Source organism: Hyperolius riggenbachi, chromosome 5 (genome assembly GCF_040937935.1).
Source record: "Hyperolius riggenbachi isolate aHypRig1 chromosome 5, aHypRig1.pri, whole genome shotgun sequence".
In the NCBI taxonomy this organism is placed as follows: Eukaryota; Metazoa; Chordata; class Amphibia; order Anura; family Hyperoliidae; genus Hyperolius; species Hyperolius riggenbachi.
The window spans coordinates 385592651-385617234 of NC_090650.1; the positions used below are offsets into that span (position 1 = coordinate 385592651).

Sequence of the window (24584 nt, forward strand, 5' to 3'; positions counted from 1 at the left end):
GCCGGGTGCACACATAGAAAAAACGCTAGCGTAACGTAAGACACTGCGTTTTATGCAGCAATGTTAGTCTATGGGACGCAGAAGAAGCTGCGGAGCACTGCGTTTTTACAGTATGCGTTTCGCAAACGCTGGTAGTGTCGCATATTATGCAGGATGGCTGCCAAAACGCACATAATGAAAGTCTATGGTAATGCATATGCATTGCGTTTTGCATGCGTTTTTTAATGCGTTTTTGATTAAAAAAAAATAAAGATCTCTGATGCGTTTCCGCTTCCTGTTCTTCCTAGTGATTTGCATAAATGTATATAAAAAAAAAAAGCATTCAAAACACATATGCGTTTTACATTAGTGAACCGCAAATGCATTAAAATGCACGCAAAACGCTTGAAAAACGCATCTGCGTAAAAAAACACAATAAAAACGCAATAGAAAATCGCAAACGCACCATCCTGAAATGCTACTTTTTCACACTATATCATATGTGAACCCAGTCTTAAAGTAAACCTGAGGTGGAAAAAAATAATTCAGAGCCTGAGTTTTCCAGGCTCCAGCAGCATACGGTGACCAGGACAGGGTCTGTAAAAAAACTTTTTGTAACACAGAAAAACCGCAGCCTCTGATAAGAGGCTGTTGGCTTTTCTGCAGGGGGCTTCAAACAATGAATGGGATCTATAATCCCAATCATTGATTGCTGGGCTAACGGCCGGCGGCAGGAGCGCGTGCGGCCCGCGGGAGTGCGCGCAGCCCATCTGGACGAGAATGTACGTCCAGATGGGCTTAAAGAGACACTGAAGCGAAAAAAAAATTATGATATTATGATTTGTATGTGTAGTACAGCTAAGAAATAAAACATTAAGATCAGATACATCAGTCTAATTGTTTCCAGTACAGGAAGAGTTAAGAAACTCCAGTTGTTATCTCTATGCAAACAAGCCATTAACTCTCCGACTAAGGAGAGGGCTGTTATCTGACTTTTATTATCTCAACTGTAAGTGAACTGTTTACTTTTTCTCTGCTAGAGGAGAGGTCATTACTTCACAGACTACTCTGAAAGACTCATTTTGAATGCTGAGTGTTGTGTAATCTGCACATATTATAGAATGATGCAATGTTAGAAAAAACACTATATACCTGAAAATAAAAGTATAACTAAAAATGAGGGAGAGAAAAGAAACCCTATATATAGCACCACTCAGAAAACCAGTGTTTGGTATCCAAAATGTATATATGTATATCTTTATTGTATCAAAATAGATATTGTATTGCACTTCACATAATATTCATACATTTAAAAACAATTAAAAAGTTGGGGCACAACCCAACAAACAATCTCTGCCATTGTTTGTTGGGTTGTGCCCCAACTTTTTAATTGTTTTTAAATGTATGAATATTATGTGAAGTGCAATACAATATCTATTTTGATACAATAAAGATATACATATATACATTTTGGATACCAAACACCGGTTTTCTGAGTGGTGCTATATATAGGGTTTCTTTTCTCTCCCTCATTTTTAGTTGTACTATATCAACCCTAGCACACTGCAGACATATACTGGGGTAGCGGATCAACTTTTGTTGAAAATAAAAGTATGAGAATATTTTCTTTGCTGCTAATCTTCTAGTAATTATTCATAGTACACAACCAATTCATTATATCATATATTTTTTTTCGCTTCAGTGTCTCTTTAAGTGGCACTAAAAAAAGGTGTGTGTAGAGTTACACTTCCATACATTATACTGTATTGTAATCTTGGAAATCATTTTGAAAGCACAAGAGTAGCAGAAGCCTTTACCAAAGGGAAGTGTGAACTTTTACTTTTCTTTTAAATATAGGTATATCTTAGCTGCTTGTCTTGAATAAATTATTCCGAACAATATAACAGGATGTAAATTGCTGACTGAGAGGGCTCTGTTTAGTCTAAACAAAATGTCAAGGCGTAATATGTGGCTCTATTATGTCTTCAGGAAAGGATACTGGGGACGCTTCTCTGGGTACTGTTCAATCAAACGAAACATGACAAGTAGCTGCAAACAAGCTGAACGGTGACCAATAATTTATGTCATCGCTTGATATAAAGCTGTATACCTCAGAGAGCTCTGTTTAAACAGTAGAGGGATTAACGAACTTGGGTTATTTTATACAGTAAAATGGTCAAAGGCAATCCACGTTCCTCTGACAGCTTAGTCAAGTCCCAGCACATCCCGACAGCTAAAGGGGAGGCTTCTAAAGAGGGGGTAACAAATGAAGCTTCTCTTCTTCTGTAGAAGAAAACGTGCACAAGGCTGTTTCCAGGCTTCCAGACTTCTTTTAACACCAGGAAAGAAGTCCTGTGTCATCCCCTCCTACCCCCTGCAACAAAAATGCACACAAGAAGTGAATAAAAACCATGTGCCATATAGGAAGGCAAGGGAATCCCTGAGATACAAATAACCTGACAATCCTGTCCCATTTCGTTACGCACTCCCTTTCTGCACTCCCCTAGGTAGAGGGGGACTGAAGGAAGAACAAGGGGGCACAAAGGGGGACAGAAGGAGGCACAAAGTGGGACAGGAGGATGCACAATGGGGGGAGATGTGGCACAGAGGGACACAGTGGAGGCTGCCTGCAACTTACACTACCCGCCGTAGATCCCCATAAGACCCGCCATGACTACCTGACCCCCTTGGATATGGTCCGGGCAGAGCCAGATCATCCATAAGACTAACCTAGGCAGTTGCCCACGGCCTAGAAAAAGGGGCCTGGTGGATGCAAACCCCCATCCCCCGAAATCCTACTACAAAAAGCCAGGTGACCATCAGCAGTGGGCAAAAACTGCTATGTTAGCCTAGGGCCTCATTTCATCTTAATTATTATTAGTAGTATTTATATAGCGCCAACATCTTCCTCAGCACTGTACAGAGTATACTGTCTTGTCACTTAACTGTCCTTTAGAGGGTCTCACAGTCTTATCCCTCCCATATTCATATGTCTATGTATGTATCGTGTAGTGTCAGGCCAGGATTTACCTCACAGGAGCCCAGTGTTCTCCCCAGGCTCCTTAAGTCGGGTACTCCCCCCGGCTAGTTTTGGTGAGCACCCGGCTGTCATCAGCTCACCTCCTCCTCTGCTGTAAGCAGACAAGCGCCAGCCCTGCATTCTCTCATCACGCCCCACCCGGCTACTTTTCCGTGCCACCCGGCTGGAAAAAATTCTTGGGAGAACACTGGCACAAATGTCCTGGCACCTTAGCCCTTGCCCTCCATGAACCTGCAAACCCGCACCAAACCGCACTACAAGTGTGCTGCCTTTCCCAGATCAATAGAAGAAAAAGACTGGATCTCCACCTGGATAAATGCAATTGTAGCACTATTTTATTGCACCATAGTGACAAAACAACACAACGTTTCGGCCAGCAGGGTTTCCTGCCTGTCCCAGATGTCACTTCTCCATTACTTCCTTTGCCTGTCAAAGGTAGCAGCAGGTGCCCATTAGTATAAGGTAGCCAGCGGTACCCTCAGTATTAAGTAGCTAGAGCTGCCCACAAGTATTAAGTGGCTAGAGGAACTGCAGTAATAAGTAGCTAGAAGTCACTCTGACTAAAGGTAGATCCTGTCAGTGGAATGCTAAGTGCTGGGTGAGTAACCTCTCATTTACTGTCTTATTAGGACTCTGCATAGGGAGGGAGGGAGGCGCTCAGGGAGGGGAGTGAGCCACCTTTTCATCATCAGGCACCTGTAGGCAAGTACCTACAGTGCCCTATAGAGACTCTGAAGCGAGAATAAATCTCGCTTCAGACTCTCTTTAAGGTAAATCCAACCCTGTGTAGTGTATGTATTGTAATCTATGGCCACTTTTATGGGGAAGCCAATTAACTTATCTGTATGTTTTAGGGTGTGGGAAGAAACCCACGCAGACACAGGGCGAACATACAAACTCAGTGCAGATAGTGCCCTGGCGGCACAGGCACCAGGGCGCTATCTGCGAGGCGAGAGTGCTATCCACTACGCCAAAGTGCTGCCTTGGGTTTGGGCCCCATAGCAGGCATGCTTCAGAATCACAGAAATGATTATGAAGTCTCTAAGAGATACAAGGAACATTCCTGAAGCTTAACTAGCAGAAATACTACCCCTATGATATGAGCCAGTAGCACCTAGAGTTCAAAGTGCTTTAAAAGTGGAAACACTTCTGTAAATCTGCTTATGGCGACACAACTGAGTCACGTACCACAGAGCGGGTCTTTAATGCTGATAAGAATCCTGCATAAAAAAAAAATCTGTTTTCAAATCCGAGCAGTTTGATTTTCATGCCCTAATCCCTTTCATGCTGGCTGCCTTTACGTTATTTCCTGAAAAATCTGTGATAAGCATCTATAATAGCCGCTTGCCAGCTTCAATGTCAGAAAATATTAGAGGATGGATTTTGCTCTGCATACTTCTCTGCCTTTTAGTGAGAGGAAATCTCTTATCTTATGCACACTCCAATTCATATCACTGGAGAGCCGGTTTAAGGAAGTCATTTTTATATTGCTGATATCGTGCAGAGTCGACTTCAATCAGATGAATGGCAAAAATGAAGGTCAGAATGTAAAATGCTCATTGAGGGGGAGAGATGCATTTTCATAATTTAGCTTTTAACGAAACTGTGAAAGAAAAAGATATATATATATATATATATATATATATATATATATATATTATATATATATATACAGTATATGTGAGTGTTTTGTCCAGAATGTAGCAGCCTTTTCAGCAAGGCTTGGTGTACAGAGGCGCCAGAGTAGAATAAAAATGTTTAAAAACCGTCTAAAAGGGGGGATGTTCAGGTGCACTTACCTCCCTCAAAAATATAGAACTCAATTGAGTCACAATATATCAATACAAAAAACGTTTTATTTAACTCCACTTAGTGCAACGCGTTTCGCAGGTTGCACTAAGTGGAGTTAAATAAAACGTTTTTCATGCTGAAATCTTGATTCCACCCTCGGTGGAGGGGTGCTACCCCGTTTCCTATCTACAGAGAGCGACATCTTAATAACCTGAGTGGGTTCAGGTTATAATACTCCCCACCTGCACTTGAAGTGGTTGCCTATGGGTAACCCATGTTTGTGAGTATTTCTAAATATTTTGCTTTAAACCACAACCAACTTAACAATACTACACCGTATTGGGCTCTCGATTTCTCTTTGTTCTTCCAAGCAGAATGTAGCAGCCATTTGCTTTTATCCTCCACGCAAGGTATTCTTTAAGTGTCACTTAACTTGCATCTGTCAGCTTAACCTCTTCGCTCTCAACGCCACTTGTCACATGACTACAGAATGCTGGTAACTGTTTATTCAGCAGCATTAACATGCCACTCCCCCATCTCAATTCTTCCAATCCATAGGTGAGGAGTGTGATACTACTACTACTACTACTACAACAAAGAGATAAAAAAAAAACGATCTGATAAATGCTTAACCTTTTGCTGACCAGTCCACGCCAATTGGCATGCATGCCGCAGCAGCCCCAAGACCGCTCAATGCCAATCGGCGTGCAGTCCTGGGGGCGCGCGCTTCTCTGCTTGAATGACGGAGCTCCGCTCTATCAACAGTCTCCCAGTGGCGATTACCGCTAGGAGACTGTTAGACGGTGAAACCGCCATCTATTTGCAATATACAGCACTGCGATCTATGGCAACGCTGTACTGGGGACAGCTGTGTTACTCGGCTGTCCCCTCTGGAGACACATGAGCAATTGGCTGTCATATGACAGCTGATCGCTCTGATTGGCTGGTGGGAGGAAGGAGGTAGTATAAAAAAGTATGAAAAAAAGTGAGTAATTTTTTACAAATAAATAAACAAACAAATAATAAAAAAAACACACACAAGCATGCCAGCAGGGATCAGAAAGGAGGGGGGGGGGGATCACTTGTGTGCTGAGTTGTGGGCCCAATCCAATTCACTTTTTCTTCTAAGTTTTTTTCTTAGGGAATATTTTCACATTATACATAAAATGCCTTTTAAACTACCGCAAGCAAGAAAATACTCAGCACAATTTTGTACTTTTTCGCCTATTTTTTTTTGGGGGGGGTACTTTTTCAATTGTAGAGTGCATAAGTTATTTTAAACAGAAGATGAAAAATGATCTCCTAGCTAGGAGTGAACTTGGGAGAAAAAGTGTGGGTCTAAAATAAATGTAATGTTTCCTTAATTATACACTACAATGATATCACAACCTTTTAAAAGGGTTTATATTTCTATGTAAATGTAATCTAAATCATCAACTGATTTCTAAACATGTCTTAAAGAGGAACTGTAACGGTAAAACGTCCCCTGGGGGGTACTCACCTCGGGTGGGGGAAGCCTCAGGATCCTAATGAGGCTTCCCACGCCGTCCTCCGTCCCTTAGGGGTCTCGCTGTAGCCCTCCGTGCAGCGGTGACGCAATATTTACCTTCCTGGCTCCTGCGCAGGCGCTCTGATGGCTGTCGGCTCCGAAGTAGGCGGAAATACCCGATCGCCGTCGGGTCCGCTCTACTGCGCAGGCGCAAGTCTCCGGCGCCTGCGCAGTAGAGCGGACCCGGCTGAGATCGGGTATTTCCGTCTATTTCCGAGCCGAATGCAGCCACAGCGCCCCCGCTGGAGCCAGCAAAGGTAAATATTGAAATTACAGTCGGGCCTGTCGCCGGCTGTTCAGAGGGCTGCAGCGAGACCCCCGAGGGACGGAGAACGGCGTGGGAAGCCTCATTAGGATCCGGAGGCTTCCCCCACCCGAGGTGAGTACCCCCCAGGGGATCTTTTTCAAGTTACAGAGTCTCTTTAAAATTAAATAAACAAATCTTAGTTAAATAAATGGAACAAAATATTATACTTGGTCATGCATTTATTTAAAAAAAATGACCCAATAAAATATCAGCAATGTGGTAATAGTAAGTGGCTCATGCTTTCAGCATTTGGTGTAACTTCCTTGTGCAGCCATAATGGCTACTAAACGTTTGCAGTAACTATTGATCAGACCTGCACATCAAGTAATTCTAGCCCATTTCTCTATACCATAGTAGGTGTCAAACTCTAGCTTTCGAGGGCCATATCCATGCCAGTCTTTAGGATGGACTGAGAATTGTGTGCTGCTTGATGAACCACAACTTTCCCGATTCAGTCCCATCAATTAATTTGAGCTGTGCCAAAAATGTGTGAGGACCTCAGACCTCGAGGACTGGAGTTAGACACCCCTGCTATACAGAAAACCTTCAACTCTTGGATGATGGGTATTTTCAGATGTGCTGTCCAAATTCTGTTCCGTAGAACCTCAAAGACAGACAATATTGAGGACCCAAAACATGGTGGTCAGCACAAGGAGACATAACAAAGTACAAAAGAAGCCTCATGCTGGCTTCCCTTCACAGTCAGAATGACACCATTAGCTCAGTCCTGACAGAAACCAATGAGACCCTGATTCATCAGTCTACAGTTTGGAGAAGTCTCCTCAGATGTGGCCTTCATGGATGACTTACAGCTGCCTAGTCATACCTCCAAATGTCAAACTAAAGTCATGCTACGTGTCTATGTACAAAACACAAGAACTGGTGTTCGGTAAAATGGCAGCAGATGTGTCCAGATTTGAAACTTTTGAACGTAACAAAATAGAATTCATTCACTGAAGTCCAATAAAGCAGTAAAAATTTCCACCTACAACATTGATAGTTGGTGTAGGTTCCTTTCTGGTCTTGGGCTGCATTTCTGCACATGAGTTTAGAGATTTTGTCAAAATAAGGCTGGTTTCGTATTGGGACATTCATTGCAAGCCCGTGCAGGATTGCAATGGAACTTAGGTGAAAAGTTGCATGGAGTGGTATGTGTCTGCATACGGTGAAGCATCCAATAAATAAAAAGTATGCTTCAATGCAACGGTAAATGCCCTTGCTATCCGCTACTGTGCAGGATGCCTCGTCTTATTCCATCGGATTCCGTCACACTGCTAACGCACCAAATCAAAATCATAAAAAATATGTTCTGGTTCACCATGAGCTAGCTGGGCAATTTTGGGTCTTTCAAGTCCTACCCCATAGAGCCACATTACATTAATCTATGCCATGTACAGATGAGATACCACCCAGTCCGACACAGTCTGCATGCATGTTGGATTATTTTGACTCTGTACAATTAACAGGGTGACACATCATTGCATTCCAGCGGATATGGGGTGTGGTTAGCTTTCAGGGACAACAATGAAATGATTTGCATATTTAGCGTTGCATTGAGGGACACCTCAGAGCTCACTCCAACCTGAAGGATCACAAATTCCTTCTGTTTTAAAGGACAACTGTAAGGAGAGGTATGTGGAGGCTGCCATACTTATTTCCTGTTATACAATACCAGTTGCCTGGCTGCCCCGCTGATCTATTTGGCTGCCATAGTGTCTGAATAACACCAGAAACAAACATGCAGCTAATCTTGTCAGATTTGACAATAATGTCAGAAACACCTGACCTGCATATGCTTGTTCAGGGGCTATGGCTAAAAGTATTAGAGGCAGAGGATCAGCAGGACCGCCAGGCAGCTGGTATTACCTAGAAGGAAGTAAATATGGCAGCCTCCATATCCTTCTCATTACAGTTGTCCTTTAAGAAGGCAAATTTCTGTTTTGCATAGCATTTTAGTAAGAAGGCTTTTTGGTCCTTTGTAGCCCCTTACACACTGCTAGGAGTTCTGGTTCACCATGAGCTTGCTGGGTAATCTGTTATTCAGAACATACAACAACAATTCTTGGAAAAGCTAGTATGGCCATGAGGTCCAGTACGAACTGTACACCAGACCTCTTCCAACGGGTACATCAAAAAAGGGCGTCGGGAAAAAAGGGCGCGTGGTGTAAACGATAAACAGTATTATCGTTTATTGAAATATTGTGTAGAATTTCGTTTAGAAATAGTGTTTTAAGAATTTATAAATCACTAAATAATGTGTATGAGATCGGCAATTCTTAAAACGTTAATCTTCCCTATTTGTAAACTGAAACTTATTTTAACGTTTGTTAAAAACCCTCCCTGTACCTCTCCCTAACCCCTAGACCCCCTGTTGGTGCCTAAACCTAAGACCCCCCTGTTGGTGCCTAAACCTAAGACCCCCCTATTGGTGCCTAAACCTAAGACCCCCCCTGTTGGTGCCTAAACCTAAGACCCCCCTATTGGTGCATAAACCTAAGACCCCCCCTGTTGGTGCCTAAACCTAAGACCCCCCTGTTGGTGCCTAAACCTAAGACCCCCCTGTTGGTGCCTAAACCTAAGACCCCCCTGTTGGTGCCTAAACCTAAAACCCCCCTGTTGGTGCCTAAACCTAAGACCCCCCAGTTGGTGCCTAAACCTAAGACCCCCCCAGTTGGTGCCTAAACCTAAGACCCCCCAGTTGGTGCCTAAACCTAAGACCCCCCTGTTGGTGCCTAAACCTAAGACCCCCCTGTTGGTGCCTAAACCTAAGACCCCCCAGTTGGTGCCTAAACCTAAGACCCCCCTGTTGGTGCCTAAACCTAAGACCCCCTATGGATAATAATGTTTTACAGACATTAATAAATAAAAAATGTAAATAAAAAAATGTAATTAATTTTTTTGGGTGGATAATAATGTTTTAGAAATGTTTTATAAATAGTGATTTAGTATCTTTATAAACGTTATTCGTCACGGGCTGATTTTGTAAAGTTAAATCATCACAAACATAGTCATAAATCCTTAAAATTCTCCGGGCGCCGTTTGTTAAAACGTTAATAATCTCGGGCGCCTTTTTCTCCCTGTTCGGCGCCCGATAAACGATATTTATAATGGGAGTGAATGGGGCGCCCTTTTTGTCCACTTGTCTCATGCGCCCAAATCTACTGCTTCCTCTTCCAACACTGTACAAATAACAGTCTTATGATAAGAAGCTGCAGACCCTACTTCCAAGCATAGCTACAATGTGAGGGAGGTGTAGGGATGATGAGGGGAAAACATTTTAATGATTATCATTATTCAAAAGAAAAAAAAGTGATAATTACTATTATAGCATATGAAGAGCTAATATAGTGGTTGAATGAGGCTCCTAGGTGGGATGTCTGGCTGAGGGGCCTTGAAGCGCTCACACCCTCTACATCCTCTACTACTTTACCACTAATGAAAAGAGAACAAACTGAGAAAGCCTGAGGCTTCTTACACACTTTGCTGAATCCATTATGGTGTGATAATTCTTCAATTGCAGCGCAACATTCCTGAAAGTTTGCATCACACATTGACGATGCTATGCACCCATAAAGTACCATTCAAGAACGCCTGTCTTTCAATGTTAACGCGCACATTGTCCTGTTGACGCACTGTGTTACTGTGCTGTTATCCACTGCACTGCACAGCAATCAGTGTGATAGCCCCAAAGGGCTATTGTTGCATTTGCGTTGCTCCAATATGATGCAAAACACAACTGCAATAGTGTTAAAGGGCCCTAAATGCATGGAAGATTGGTGGTTAGTGCAATATCTCAGATCTGGACATGACCTTCATTTGTCCTCCTCTAGAATTTCAAACGTACTTCACCCCTCTTCTGCAATGCCTTTCCACAGCACATCCATCACTCTCCAACCTTTGGTAGCTTTAAACGGTCCCTCAAAACTCACTTTTTCCGACAAGCATCTACTCTGCCTTGGGCCATTCCCCCTTTGACCTAAGGCCAAGTTGCACTCTAACATTCCTACTAGATATCTTCAAAACACACTTCCTCTAGGTACACATATTGTATGCTATCCCACCTCTTGTGCCCCCCCCCCCCCTTCTTATTCATTTAAAGAGACACTAAAGCGTAAAAAATATGATATAATGATTTGTATGTGTAGTACAGCTAAAAAATAAAACATTAGGAGCTGAGACATACGTCTAATATTGTTTCCAGTACAGGAAGAGGTAAAAACGCCAGTTGTTATCTATGCAAAAAGCCAGTGAGCTCCACGGCTTTCAAAGTCGCAGAGTGCTCTGTCTTCTGAAGCTTGTCAGACATTGTATTGTTTTTTCTTCAGCAGAGGACAGGTCAATTATCCATACTACACAACCAATTCATTATATCATAATTTTTTTCCACTTGTTACTTTTGTCACTGTAAATATCCAATTCTGTATTTTGTATATTTGGTGTACACCATTGTCTGTATTATGTACCCCAAGTTTGTTTCTTACTTTGTACAGCGCCACGGAATATGCTGGCGCTTTATAAATCAATAATAACATTAATAATATGTGTGCAAGTATACCTGGAAGAACTGATGCTGTTTTGAAGGCTGGTCGCACCAAATATTCAGTTGTATAAAGTAAATGTCGATAAAATTTGCCATCTGCAGAAAGCGTATGACAATTTTTGAAGTATTTCTGACTCACAAACCAGGGCTGCAAGAAAGCAACCACTGACCGCGTGTGGGGAAAGCCCGTCCTGCTCTCAGGTGTTTGGAGGATCCCTTTACAAAAAAATGGGGGTCAGGTTAACAGTCCTGTGCCTCCAAAGGAGGTTATTGTAATGTTAAACGGGGTAAGAGGCTCCCAAAAGGGTTGGTGTTGAAATCGACAATTAAATATAAAGAGGTAGCCTACCTCAAAGCAGTGGTCTAAGCTTGTGTTCTCAGTTAGTATTTTTATTACACGACGGAGTACTCTGGACTTCATCCGTTGGCTACTTTGACACAGTATTGACATGAGGACATGAGGAAGTGGGTGTTTAGCCTGCGAAACACGTATTTTTTCATGCAATAAAAATATTAAATTGAGAACTTTAGGCGCCTCTTAACCCGTTTCAAAGCACAATGTACAGGCCCTAAATGAGGGTGGGCTAACACAAGAGACGAGGGGCACGCCAACTGAGCTAATCTAGAGGAGTTTTGGAAATGGGGATGGTCAATGAGTCAAACAGGAGAGATTTACGTCACAGGAGCGTATAGGCACAGATGTTCTGGCATCCTAGACTTTTCCCTCCACAAACCCACAAACTCCAGCTTTCATCTCCTCCCTACTTCCGCTGCCTGGGAGAGGTAGCCACAGGTGCCCCTTAGTATTAGGTAACAAGAAGTACCTTCAATATTAAGTAGCTAGAGGTGCCCCCAAGTATTAGGTAGCTAGAAATGCCCCCAGTGCTGAAGGGAGATCTGGTCAGTGGAATGCAGATAGCCTGGTGAGTAACCTACCATTTACGCTCTGCTCGGGACTCCTTATAAGGAAGCAAGGAGGGAGGCACTGGGGGAGGAGAGTGAGGCACCTTTCCATGATCAGACCCCTGTAGGCACGTGCCTACAGTGCCTTATGGTAAATCTGGCCCTGAATGCAAATAATTCTGAGTTGGTGCAAATATTAATGCTTATGTTATGCAAAGTTATGCAGCTTGACAATTGAGCAGTCAAATGCTGCAGCAGTCTTTACACTTTAAAAAAAATGCATTACATTCATGAAAAAAACAACACAAAAAGAGATTGGAGCCTTTAACCTGCCCAGGCACTTGTCTCTGATTTTCTCTGAGGTTTAATCACACACAGGGCCTCCTCCATTGTGATCACCCTGTTCAGACGCAGTCAAGCTCTTGAGACAGGTGAATGATTGCTCTGTATAATCTTCATTAGCAGTGGGGTGTGAGGCACATTGCTTTGTTCCGAGAGAATCAATCTTGTGCTTGTAAAGAGCACCTGGGAAATGCTGACCAATCTGTATCGATTTCTCCTGAAGGATTCTAGTTCTATTGACTGGAAGCTGATGCTTCTGGCTACTCTGGGTGGGCTGCAGCATGCAAGCTCCTCGTTTATAACAGGCAGTTCCCTAACTGAACATACATTGCGGAGATAGTCTTTTTCTTCTGTTCTTTGAAAGTAAAATCTTCTCTTGTGCCTTCAAGAGGTAAAGCTGCGTACATGGGTAAACTTCACCCGAAACAATCGCTGTACAGATTTTCTGCTCCACTAGCCTGGTACACCACTTTAATTTAGATTGGCCAATCACTGGTAGTATCATAGCCAACTCATTGTGAATACTATTCCAAGATTGTGTAGGTAAGCTCACATAGTAACTTAGTTTGGTTAAATAAAATGTTACAGGAATACCGAGGCGCTAAAAGAATAAAAGTATCTAAACATTTTAAAAATAGAGGAGGCAGTGATGGCCTCACCTCCTCCAAGCAGACACAAGATAATATCGATGTACTATCAATTTATACACTCCAAGGGATCATACAACGCATTTCGCGGAATCCAGCAAACCGCGTTTTATGATCCCTTGGAGTGTATAAATAAACTGCTTTATTGATAGTACATCGATATTATCTTGTGTCTGCTTGGAGGAGGGAAGTCCACCACTGCCTCCTCTATTTTAAATTTTTTTAGATACTTTTATTCTTTTAGCGCCTCTGTATTCCTGTAACATTGTACAAGTCCAGCCTTGGTGGAGGGGTGTTTTTTCCCCATTCTTTCCCATCTACAGAGAGCAACTTCTTAAAGAGAATCTGTACTCTAAAACTCTTACAATAAAAAGCACACCATTCTATTCATTATGTTCTCCTGGGCCCCTCTGTGCTGTTTCTGCCACTCCCTGCTGCGATCCTGGCTTGTAATTGCCAGTTTTAGGCAGTGTTTACAAACAAAAGACATGGCTGCTAACCAGCATGTGATAGGCTGAGAGGAGCTCAGTCTGTGACTCACACAGAGCCTGCAGGGGGCGTGGAGAGGGTGTGTATAGCTTATATCCAATCACAAGCAGCACAACACATTCCAGCCTGACTGCCTGAGCCCAACAAAGCCGACAGAGGAGATTAGATCATATAACAGAAATAATACAGCCACTGTGCAACTAGGAAAGGCTGCAGTAAGGCAGAGCACATTAGAACAGGTATAGGAACTTATAGGATAGAAGAAATAAGGCTGAACATTTTGTTACAGAGTCTCTTTAATCCTGAGTGGGGTCTAATCTCCCCACCTGCATCATCGACATCAGTGGTTGCCTGAGAGGTAACCCTGACTTGTGAGTATATTGTATTTATTCTATCATCTCTTCCTCTTATACCAGTACATACTACATCATATTGGGCTCTCGGTGTCCCTCTTTTGGCTGAATAAAGACATCCGTCCATCAAGTTCAACCAGAAAGGGGGGGGGGGGGGTAGTTTCCTTCCTTGTTACTGTTGACATTACCAGCGCAAGTGTGACCTGATGGCGCATGTGCAACACACGTCACGTGTGACCCCGCCACACGTGCATTGTCAGGTCACACAATAAAGGCAACAGTAACGAGGAAGGATGGTGGGGGCAGCAGGGGCTACAGTAGTGGAGCTGGTCAGTGTGGCTTAGATAGAATAGCTTAGAGACAGTTTGGGTGGAAAAGGTACATAAGATTCCCCTGACCCATAGACACACCAAGTTTAGTATTTTTTTTCCTTGATTTTTGCCCTCTAAACCTAGGTGTGTCTTAAGGTCCGTACACACGCCGGACTGCAGGAAACGACGGGTCCGTCGTCACCTCCCGCTGGGCGGGCGTTCCAGCGACAGTCCGGCGTGTGTACAGTCTGTCTGCAGACTGATACGGCTGTTTCTGAGCGATCCGCCCGGCGGATAGCTCAGGAACAGCCGTATTAGTATGCCGACAGACTGTACACACGCCGGACTGTCTGCTGAAAACACGCCCAGCAGGAGGTGACGACGGACACGTCGTTTCCTGCAGTCCAGCGTGTGTACGGACCTTTATAGTCCGAAAAATAAGGTATGCATGAAAAATCCCATTTGGATGAATAGATCTGAACAGAGGGAATATTTCTATCAGCAAAAATGGATTTTAACTTAAATGATGTACAAACCTAGTTCTACCCCCCAAAAAAGTTCCAGGGAGACGTATGTAAACTCTAAAGCACAGTTCCCCAACTCTGTCATCAAGGCACACCAACAGTACATGTTTTACATCTCTATCTCTTTTTTTTCCATGCCCTGGGCGTCCCGGACGCCTGCAGCTTGCTCCACCCTTCACTACTTACACCTTCCCAGTGAGGTGCCCCCACAACTCGTCATCAGGACCACGCTAAGTAACTTCTTTCCACATATCCTGGTAAGTGGATTTTCTTCTACTATACTTAGGAAAGCAACATTGAATTTTTTTCAGCACATGTTTGGTGCTGATAGGCAGATATCATTAACAGGCAGATATTTCCAAACATAAGCAAGCAGAAAATACCAATTGTTGGCAAACAGTACTGATATGCAAATATTACCAATGATAAGAATCTTTCAGTGACAGGTAGATAAAAGCAATGATAGGCAGATTGTCATAGGTAGGGATTGTCGGAAATGCCTATTTACGATTTAGCGGAAATTCATATTTCCGAATTTCCGTTTTTGCGATTTTCTGATTTTTAGATTTTTGTTTCACCGATTTCCGATTTTTAAAGGATACCCGAAGTGACATGTGACATGATGAAATAGACACGTGTATGTATAGTGCCTAGCATACAAATAACTATGCTGTGTTCCTTTTTTCTTCTTTCTCTGCCTCAAAGAGTTAAATATCAGGTATGTAAGTGGCTGATTTAGACAGGAAGTGACTACAGTGTGACCCTCACTGATAAGAAATTCCCCTTTTTATCTCTTTCTTGCTCTCAAAAGCCATTTTCTGCTAGGAAAGTGTTTTATAGTTGGAATTTGTTATCAGTGAGGGTCACACTGTAGTCACTTCCTGTCTGAGTCAGGACTGAGTCAGCCACTTGTATACCTGATATCTAACTATTTCAGGCAAAGAAAGAAAAAAAGGAACACAGCATAGTTATTTGTGTGCTAGGCTCTGTACATACCCATGTCTATCTCATCATGTCACATGTCACTTCGGGTATCCTTTAAGGAGACAATGCAAAAAATGAAACCAAAAGCCCTAAAAATGGAGATTGGGAAATTGGAAAAACGCAAAATTAGTGATTGGTCTAAAATTCAAATTCTGCAGAATAAAAAAATCTGCATTCTCTGACTGGTCTTTACTGAGTTGTGGTAAATTGGATTTGCGCGTTATTCCAATTTCCGATCAGAAATGCAGAAATTTCAGTTACGGTACTCAGAATACGATTTGAGCCTCCCTAGTCATCGGTCCTTTCTAGTGACATGCAGAACGTGATTGGTAGAAACTAGTGACAGCCAAAGAGTGATAGGTATATTCTCATACCATGACCCCAGAGATAACAGGAAATCCTAAACTTTTAATAGCTGGCATCTCTATTAATTCTGCCCAGATTTATTAACATCCTTTTATATGTACCTTGTATGTTCAAAGCCGTTCATTGTTATCTTTAATTTGTGTTTATCGTATTTTTTATCGATTTAACCACTTGAGGACCACAGGCTTACACCCCCCTAGTGACCAGGCGATTTTTTACAATTCAGCACTCTGCAGCTTTAACAGTTTATTACTCGGCCATACAACTTAGCAGTCAAATTAATCTTACCTATTTTTCTGCCCACCAACAGATCTTTCTGTTGGTGGTATCTGATTGCTGCTGAGATTTTTTTTTTATGAATTTTTTTTTTTTTTTAAATAAAAAATACTTTTTTTCCCTTCCCTCCCCCCGAGAGCCAATCACTGCAATCGCCTCTCATAAGCATCAGCCTATGATTAGGAATTAGAATGTGAGCCACTCCAGGGGACAGCCAAGTGACAGGGCTGTCCCTAGTACAGCGCTGCACTAGATCGTAGTGCTGTACAAATGAAAAAAGCTGGGTTTTTTTTAACAGCCTGTCAGCTCCCATCCCGGCTGGCAGGCTGATCACGGATCCTCGCTGTGTCACTCGGCAGGGAATGTGCACATATCCGCAAGAGCATTCCCCGCGAATCCCCTCCTACTGGACCTGACATCGGTGTTAGGCGGTCCTGGGGGAGCCGCTCTGCAGCCGCCAACTGGCGTAAGGCGATCGCAGAGCAGTTAACATTATATATACTAAAGTGTGTGCTACACCTGAAATCTTCTTGACACTCTCACTTGTGGGCTACGCCCATGAAGGCTACTCTCCTAGGGGTGTGGTCTAGACTACAGTATATATACCTTGTTGGATGTTTTATATGTTGGGCTATGATTAAGGACTCAGATCGGAATCATGATAGACATTTTATACTGTACCTGATTACTCAAATAAAAACTTTTGGGACTTTTCTAGGAGTTGAACTGTGCAGATCTTGCATTAGTACAGTTCCTGGCTACCTGATTCCCAGCACTTCCAGCAGAGTGGCGTAAGGTTGAGCGGTGTACTTCTACTTGTACAGATTTATTAGCAACTATATTATTAATTGCATAGATCCTTAGGGATCACTGGAATTGCTTTATTAAAGCAGATCCTTTGAGCCATATAATGGTTTCCATTAGTGGTGTACATATTTGTTGGGGAGGGGTGGGGCAAACAGTTTGCTAATGATTATCACAATTAAAAACACATACAGAGGTGATCATTCTCACAAGCCACTATGGCACTAATGAAGACAGGGACTGATTTTGGGCCCAGGGGCCCCAATGTGATCACCGCCTCTCCATCGCCTGTTGCTACATTGCAGTGCTTCAGGCACCCTGTTCCCATGGCAATGACAGTTGCCTCAGCCTAGAGATGAGGGATGTGTTGAAGGAATCCATCTGATATGGGTTATTTGTCGTTCAGATATAATAATGGATGGGAAGAGCTGTGGAAGAGCTGACATATAATGATCATCAGTGAAAAGGCTGTGTAGGGTTTTCACAGATTGAATGCCTACCTCACAGCTGCCTTCATTAACATTAATGGATCTTAACCAGCGATGTTTATTCCTACATACGGCTTGAATCATTCTTATGATTTATTGATGCAGATTAGATAATGACAGTGAAGACTATTTCCCTCTTTGGAAGAACACCCAGCATCTTTCTGACATGTGTAGCAATTACTGAGAAAAATGACACTAGGAAAGGATGGAAAGCAACAATCTATTCTATAATAGCAACCTAAAAATATGCTGGGAAAAGGTGTGGTCATACCTCCCAACTTTTTGAATTAAGAAAGAGGGACACTTAAGCCACACCCCTAACCACGCCCCTGGCACACCCCTAGTTATGCACACCATAAGAATTCATAAGAAAAATATGTTGTTTTTTAATTCAAACCACACCGGCCCAGAAAGTAACAGCTGTTTGCATTTAATCTGCCTCTCAAAGTATTCTTTCAGTGTAATTTAACTTGCATCTGTCAGGTTAATGCCTCCTCTCCCTGTCACATGACTGCAGAATAACGGCAACTGTTTGCTTAGCAGCATTAACATGAAGCCCCATTCCCATTTTATCCGACTCGTAGATGAGGAGTGTGATGCTACTACAACAAAGGAATTAAAAACTTTGTAAAAAAGTTATGATAAAGGCTTAAAATGTACCACAGCTGAGTAAACAGGACAGTTTTATACATACCTGGGGCATCCTCCAGCCCCATCTGCTCAGATCGCTCCCACACCGCTGTCCTCAATCTTTTTTGTCTTCTGTACCAGATCCCGTCACTTCCGCCAGTCAGAGCCAGTATACGTAGGAGAAGTGCACCCTCTACATATCAATGTTGCCCACCTTTCACGTTATTTTTTATTGACAAATAACTAAAAATTTACTGACAAAAGATTGTGTTTACTGACAAAATCCCCTGCGGGGCGCCGGAAAATGGGCGTGGTCACGCAACATAATGTGGGTGTGGTCATGGGTGGGGCCAAATATACATGATTTTAGTAGTGCTGTAAAAGGTCTGCCGGGAAAGTTTGAGCTCTGCCATAGTGTTTCCCCCCCCCCCTTCCCCCCAAAATAGATGTAATCTTACAGCATTTCACCAAAAATCCACGTAATCTGACAGAGGTTCTTCCAAAATACAGATAATATGTCAGTGGTTTCCTAAAAATAATCTGGCAGCAGCGATTCCCCCAACATACACATAATCTGGCAGCAGTTCCCCAAAATACACTTAATCTGACAGCAGTGGTTCCCCAAAAATAGGTAGCGCCAGGTCTATAGGTGTCCCCAGAATAGGTGGCCGGCAGTATAGATGTCCCCCAGAACAGGTAGCCAGGGGTAGAGATGTCCCCAGAACAGGTAGCCAGGGGTATATGTGCCCAGTATATGTAGGCAGGGGTATATGTCCCCAGTATATGTAACCAGAGGTGTATGTGCCCAGTATATGTAGTCAGGGTTATATGTGCCCAGTATATGAAGCCAGAGGTATATGTCCCCAGTATATCACAGGAGATCGCAAAGGCCGCCAACAGACCAGCCCAACTATTCCGCACAGTTGATAGACTATGTAATCCATCCTGTCTAAAACCCACTATAACTCCCTCAAAGGAGCTATGTGAGAAATTTGCCTGCTACTTTGCTGACAAAGTATCTTCTATTCGGTCTCTCATTCAGTCCACAGCACCCAAGACTCATGCAACTAATGGAAATAGCTGCAAAAACAACCTAACACCCTGGACTGATTTCAAAAGTATTAGTGAGGAAGAGATCTCAGACATCCTCTGTCGTCTCCGCCAGACAACCTGCGACCTGGACCCTGGACCAACTAAACATATGCTGAAATGCCCTGACATGCTTGGTCCAGCATTTCACAAAATAGTAAATTGCTCTCTGCAAGCAGGGAGGTTTCCTACCTCTCTAAAAGAAGGAATCATCAAGCCCCTTCTTAAAAAACCTTCCATGGATCCAGATGCTATGAGCAGCTACAGACCTGTCTCCAACCTCCCCTTCTTAGGTAAAGTTATTGAAAAGGCTGTCTATCTGCAACTTGAAACCAGGCTGTCAGTAAACAACATCCTGGACCCTCTACAATCTGGCTTTAAGAAACACCACAGCTGTGAAACAGCCCTCATCCAAGTCTGCAACGATCTGCTCATGGCAAGGGACAGAGGGGAATGCTCCATCCTAATCCTGTTGGATCTCTCAGCTGCTTTTGATACAGTTGACCATGAAATCCTGCTTAACAGACTGCAGGAGTACTGTGGCATCAGTGGATCAGTCCTCCAGTGGTTCAGATCATTCCTGACTGACAGAACACAGAGAGTATCCCTAGGACCTATAATGTCCAAACCTGCACCTCTACAATTCGGAAGTGCCACAAGGATCAATCCTATCCCCTCTGCTGTTTGCAATCTACATGTTGCCACTCGGTACACTTATCCAACGACATGGCCTGACGTACCACTGCTACGCCGATTACACACAGCTATACCTGTCCTTTAAACCTGGTGGAACAGACCCTACCCCAAAAATAAACTCTTGCTTAGCTGAGCTTCAGGCATGGATGAATGATAACTGGTTGAAACTGAATGCTGATAAAACTGAGGTCCTGTTTGTCCAAAGCCAGTGCTCGCCATCAAAACAGCTCTATCCTAAAGCAACACCAATCAGGATTGGGAATTCAGACATAAACAGCTCCAACCTTGTGCGCAGCCTTGGCGTACTAATCGATGGGGAATTGAGTTTCAGAAACCAAATTTCATCTGTAGTTAAATCTTCCTTCTTTCATCTGAAGAACATTGCAAAGATTAAACATCTGATTCCCCCAGAGGATCTTCAAACCCTAGTCCACGCCTTCATCACATCACGGCTGGACTACTGCAATGCCCTTTATGCTGGCCTCCCCAAAAAAGACCTGCGTCGCCTGCAATTAGTGCAGAATGCTGCTGCCAGATTGCTAACAAACCAGCCTCGCCACTGTCACATTACACCGATCCTTCGCTCACTGCACTGGCTACCAGTAGAATGGAGAATACTCTTCAAGATTGGACTGCTGACATTCAAATCCCTGCACAATCTGGGCCCTGGATACATGAAGGACTTGCTGAAGCTGCACCACACCTCTCACAACCTCAGATCAGCAAGTTCTATAAACTTGGTCACTCCCAGAGTGCACCTCAAAAAATCTGGAGACAGAGCCTTCTGTCATGCTGCCCCTACTCTTTGGAACTCCCTACCACACCCAGTAAAGACAGCACCATCCCTGGAGCTATTCAAATCCAGACTGAAAAGCCACCTGTTTAGCCTGGCATTTCCAGATTTATAAAATTCTTCCTCTGTACCACGATGGTCGGAGCCATGCTTATGCGCTTTGAGTCCCACGGGAGAAAAGCGCTTTACAAATGTTATTTGTTGTTGTTGTTGTTGTTGTTGTTGTATATGTAGGCAGGGGTATATGTCCCCAGTGTATGTAGCCAGAGGTATATGTGTCCAGTATATGTAGCCAGAGGTATATGTGCCCAGTATATGTAGCCAGAGGTATATGTCCCAGTATATGTAGGCAGGGGTATATGTCCCTAGTGTATGTAGGCAGGGATATATGTGCCCAGTATATGTAGGCAAGGGTATATGTCCCCAGTATATGTAGGCAGGGGTATATGTGCCCAGTATATGTAGTCAGGGGTTTATGTCCCAAGTATATGTAGGCAGGGGTATATGTGCCCAGTATAAGTAGCCAGATGTGCCCCCAGCAGGAGAGGGAGCAGCGCAGAGAGGGAGAGCTGTAGGCACAGTGGGTAAGGGGGGCCATCTCCCCCCTCCTTCCCTCACCTTAGGGCTCTCCCTACCTCGCTCTCCCCTCCAGAACTAAGTGTTGTGCGGTGGCAGGCAGCGGGCGGAACTTACCTCAGTCTAGTTGCAGGCGCAGGATGGTCTAATGGATTTGCCGCTAGTCTGGTCTGGTCCAGAGCAGCGGCACCAGAACTTCCGGCGCTTGGAACGAGACGGAGGTAAGTTCCGCCCACTGCCAGCCGCCACACAAGACTTAGTTCTGGAGGGGAGAGTGAGGGAGGGAGAGCTCTAAGGTGAGGGAAGGAGGGGGGAGACGTCCCCCCTTCCCCACTGTGCCCACAGCTCTCCCTCTTCTCTACGCTGCTCCCCTCCTGCTCGGCCACCCTTACGGACGCTGCTGAATTCCTTACGAAATTCACGGGCAGCTAAATTTCTAACAATTTACGGTATGCCCGTAAATTTACGGGCGGTTGGCAACACTGCTACATATCTCTCTAGCGGCTGCTGAAGAGATACACAAAGAGCACACTTCTCTTACGTCAGACTGGCCGCTACTGGAGGAAGTGACGGGATCCGGTAGAGAAGACAAATAAGACTGAGGACAGCAGCGTGGGAGCGATCTAAGCAGATGGGGCTGGAGGACGCCCCAGGTATGTATAAAAACTGTTATGTTTACTCAGCTCTGGTACACTTTAAGAAAAGGAGATGATTAACCACCCTGGCATTCTATTGACTGCGCCAGGGTGGCAGCGCAGCAGTATTTTTTGAATTTTGTTTTTAAAATCATGTAGCTAGCCTAGCGCTAGCTACATGATTCCCACCTCCCTGCGGCATTTCTCCCACCCCTCCGATCGCCACCGGCGATCAAGCCCGTCCGGAAATCCCGTTCTGAACGGGATTTCCTTTAGGGCTTCCCTCGTCGCCATGGTGACGAACGGAATGACATGATCGACATTGTGACATCACAGGGATTCCCGATCCACCCCTCAGCGCTGCCTGGCACTGATTGGCCAGGCTGCGCACGGGGTTTTGGGGGGGGGGGCTGTTACGCAGTGGGGAGTGGCGAATCGGCGGCGAATGGCGGCAGTCGTGTACAACACGCAGCTAGCAGAGTGCTAGCTGCGTGTTTTAAAAAAAAAAATTTGTGCAAATCGGCCCAGTAGGGCCGGAGCGGTGCACAGCGGCGGTCATGGACGAGCTGAGCTCATCCATGAACAAGCTGAGCTTGCCGCAATAGCAGTATAAGTGGTGCTATTGTGGATGGGAACGCGAAGAATCACTTGCATTCCCAGCCTGACGGCCGGTGACTGCGAAACCAGAAGTAGCCGGCGGCGGGTCCAGGAGCATCAGAGCGACTCTACGTGGGCACCGATCAGCTGCAGGGGACTGAAAGAAGCCCCAGGTGTGTAAAACTCATTTTTTATTTTTGACTTAAAGAGACACTGAAGCGAAAAAAAAATTATGATATTATGATTTGTATGTGTAGTACAGCTGAGAAATAAAACATTAAGATCAGATACATCAGTCTAATTGTTTCCAGTACAGGAAGAGCTAAGAAACTCCAGTTGTTATCTCTATGCAAAAAATCCATTAATCTCTACGACTAAGTTAGTCGTGGAGAGGGCTGTTATCTGACTTTTATTATCTCAACTGTAAGTGAACTGTTTTCTTTTTATCTGCTAGAGGAGAAGTCATTACTTCACAGACTGCTCTGAAAGACTCATTTTGAAAGCTTAAGCAGGCCATACACTGGCTCGATTCACGGCCTTTTCGACAGCAGATTCGATCCTGGGATCGAATCTGCTGCCAATCGTTCGCGGTAAACGCAGCCGCCGATCCGATTTCCTCCCGAAATCGGATCGGTCCGTCGATCGCGCCGTGCGGGAAATTACCCTCGATCGCCCGCGGGTAAAGTGCACGTCGCTAGCGGCAGCCGATCCGATCAAGTATACATTACCTGATGCTGGCTCCCGGGCGTCTTCTCCGCGCTGCACGGCTCTGTTCCGGCTCCATCACTGCAGTGACCAGGAAGTTCAAATAGAGGGCGCTCTATTTGAACTTCCTGGTCACGGAGTAACACAGGAAGCGCCGGGATGGAGCCGGAACAGAGCCGTGCAATGCAGAGAAGATGCCCGGGAGCCAGCATCAGGTAATGTATACGGGGGGGGGGGGGGGGACAGGGACAGGCGGCAGGAGCAGCTCAGCAGATGGTGAATCGGTTTCAGGCTGAAATCGATTCACAATCTGTTTGCAGTAAAGGCAGCCATACGATCCCTCTCTGATCAGATTCGATCAGATAGGGATCTGTCAGCTGGTCGATCTAATGGCAAATCGACCAGTGTATGGCCACCTTAGTGTTGTGTAATCTGCACATATTAGAGAATGATGCAATGTTGGAAAAAACACTATATACCTGAAAATAAAAGTATGAGAATATTTTCTTTGCTGCTAATCTTCTAGTAATTATTCATAGTACACAACCAATTCACTATATCATATATATTTTTTTTCGCTTCAGTGTCTCTTTAAGGTTCACTTTAAGCATTTTACAATCTAAAAAAATACCTAAAGTTTGTGAAAACCTACATTTAGATCAAAAAGGTAAAACGTGTTTCTTTTTAACAACTGTTGACAAAGCCAATTTCTCCAGCTAGATTCCACTGCCTCTTTTACTCTCTTTCTCGCATTCTCCACCGCCTTCTCCTTTTATTTCCTATCTTTTTTTTTTTTTTTCCTCATTAAATTGGTTTGGCTCATAACAACCATCTCCTTGAACATAAAATAGAGAAAACGGAGAGCCCAATATGGTGTAGTATGTTAAAGACAATTGGTAAGTGGTTTAGTGAGAGAATTTATACTCACAAACATTGGTTACCATTCAGGCAACCACTCAATATGCAGGTGAGGAGATTAGACCTGTCCTCACTCAGGATTAAGAAGTCGCTCTCTGTAGTAAAGAAACAAGAAAGGGGGTAGCACTCCCCTCCACCAGGAGTGGACACAGAGTATTTGTATGTAGAACAGAGGCGACAGCAGGATAAAAGTCAATAACATTTTTAAAAATTGCTTGGAGGAAGTGGTGGGCTTTCCTTCCAAAAGCAGAC

At 44.0% G+C, this 24584-nt stretch overlaps 1 protein-coding gene and 1 long non-coding RNA gene across 2 annotated transcripts in view; one reads left to right on the forward strand and one right to left on the reverse strand.

The window, feature by feature from the left end:
• The window catches only part of CPQ (carboxypeptidase Q), a 576560-nt gene that overhangs the window by 546027 nt on the left and 5949 nt on the right, over positions 1-24584 (reverse strand). The window lies entirely within an intron of this gene.
• LOC137519063 (uncharacterized) overlaps positions 1-24584 on the forward strand; it is a 108476-nt gene that overhangs the window by 2751 nt on the left and 81141 nt on the right. Inside the window, exon 2 of the long non-coding RNA XR_011020952.1 lies at positions 14938-15032. This is a non-coding gene — a long non-coding RNA (uncharacterized lncRNA). The remainder of the gene's footprint in view (positions 1-14937; positions 15033-24584) is intronic.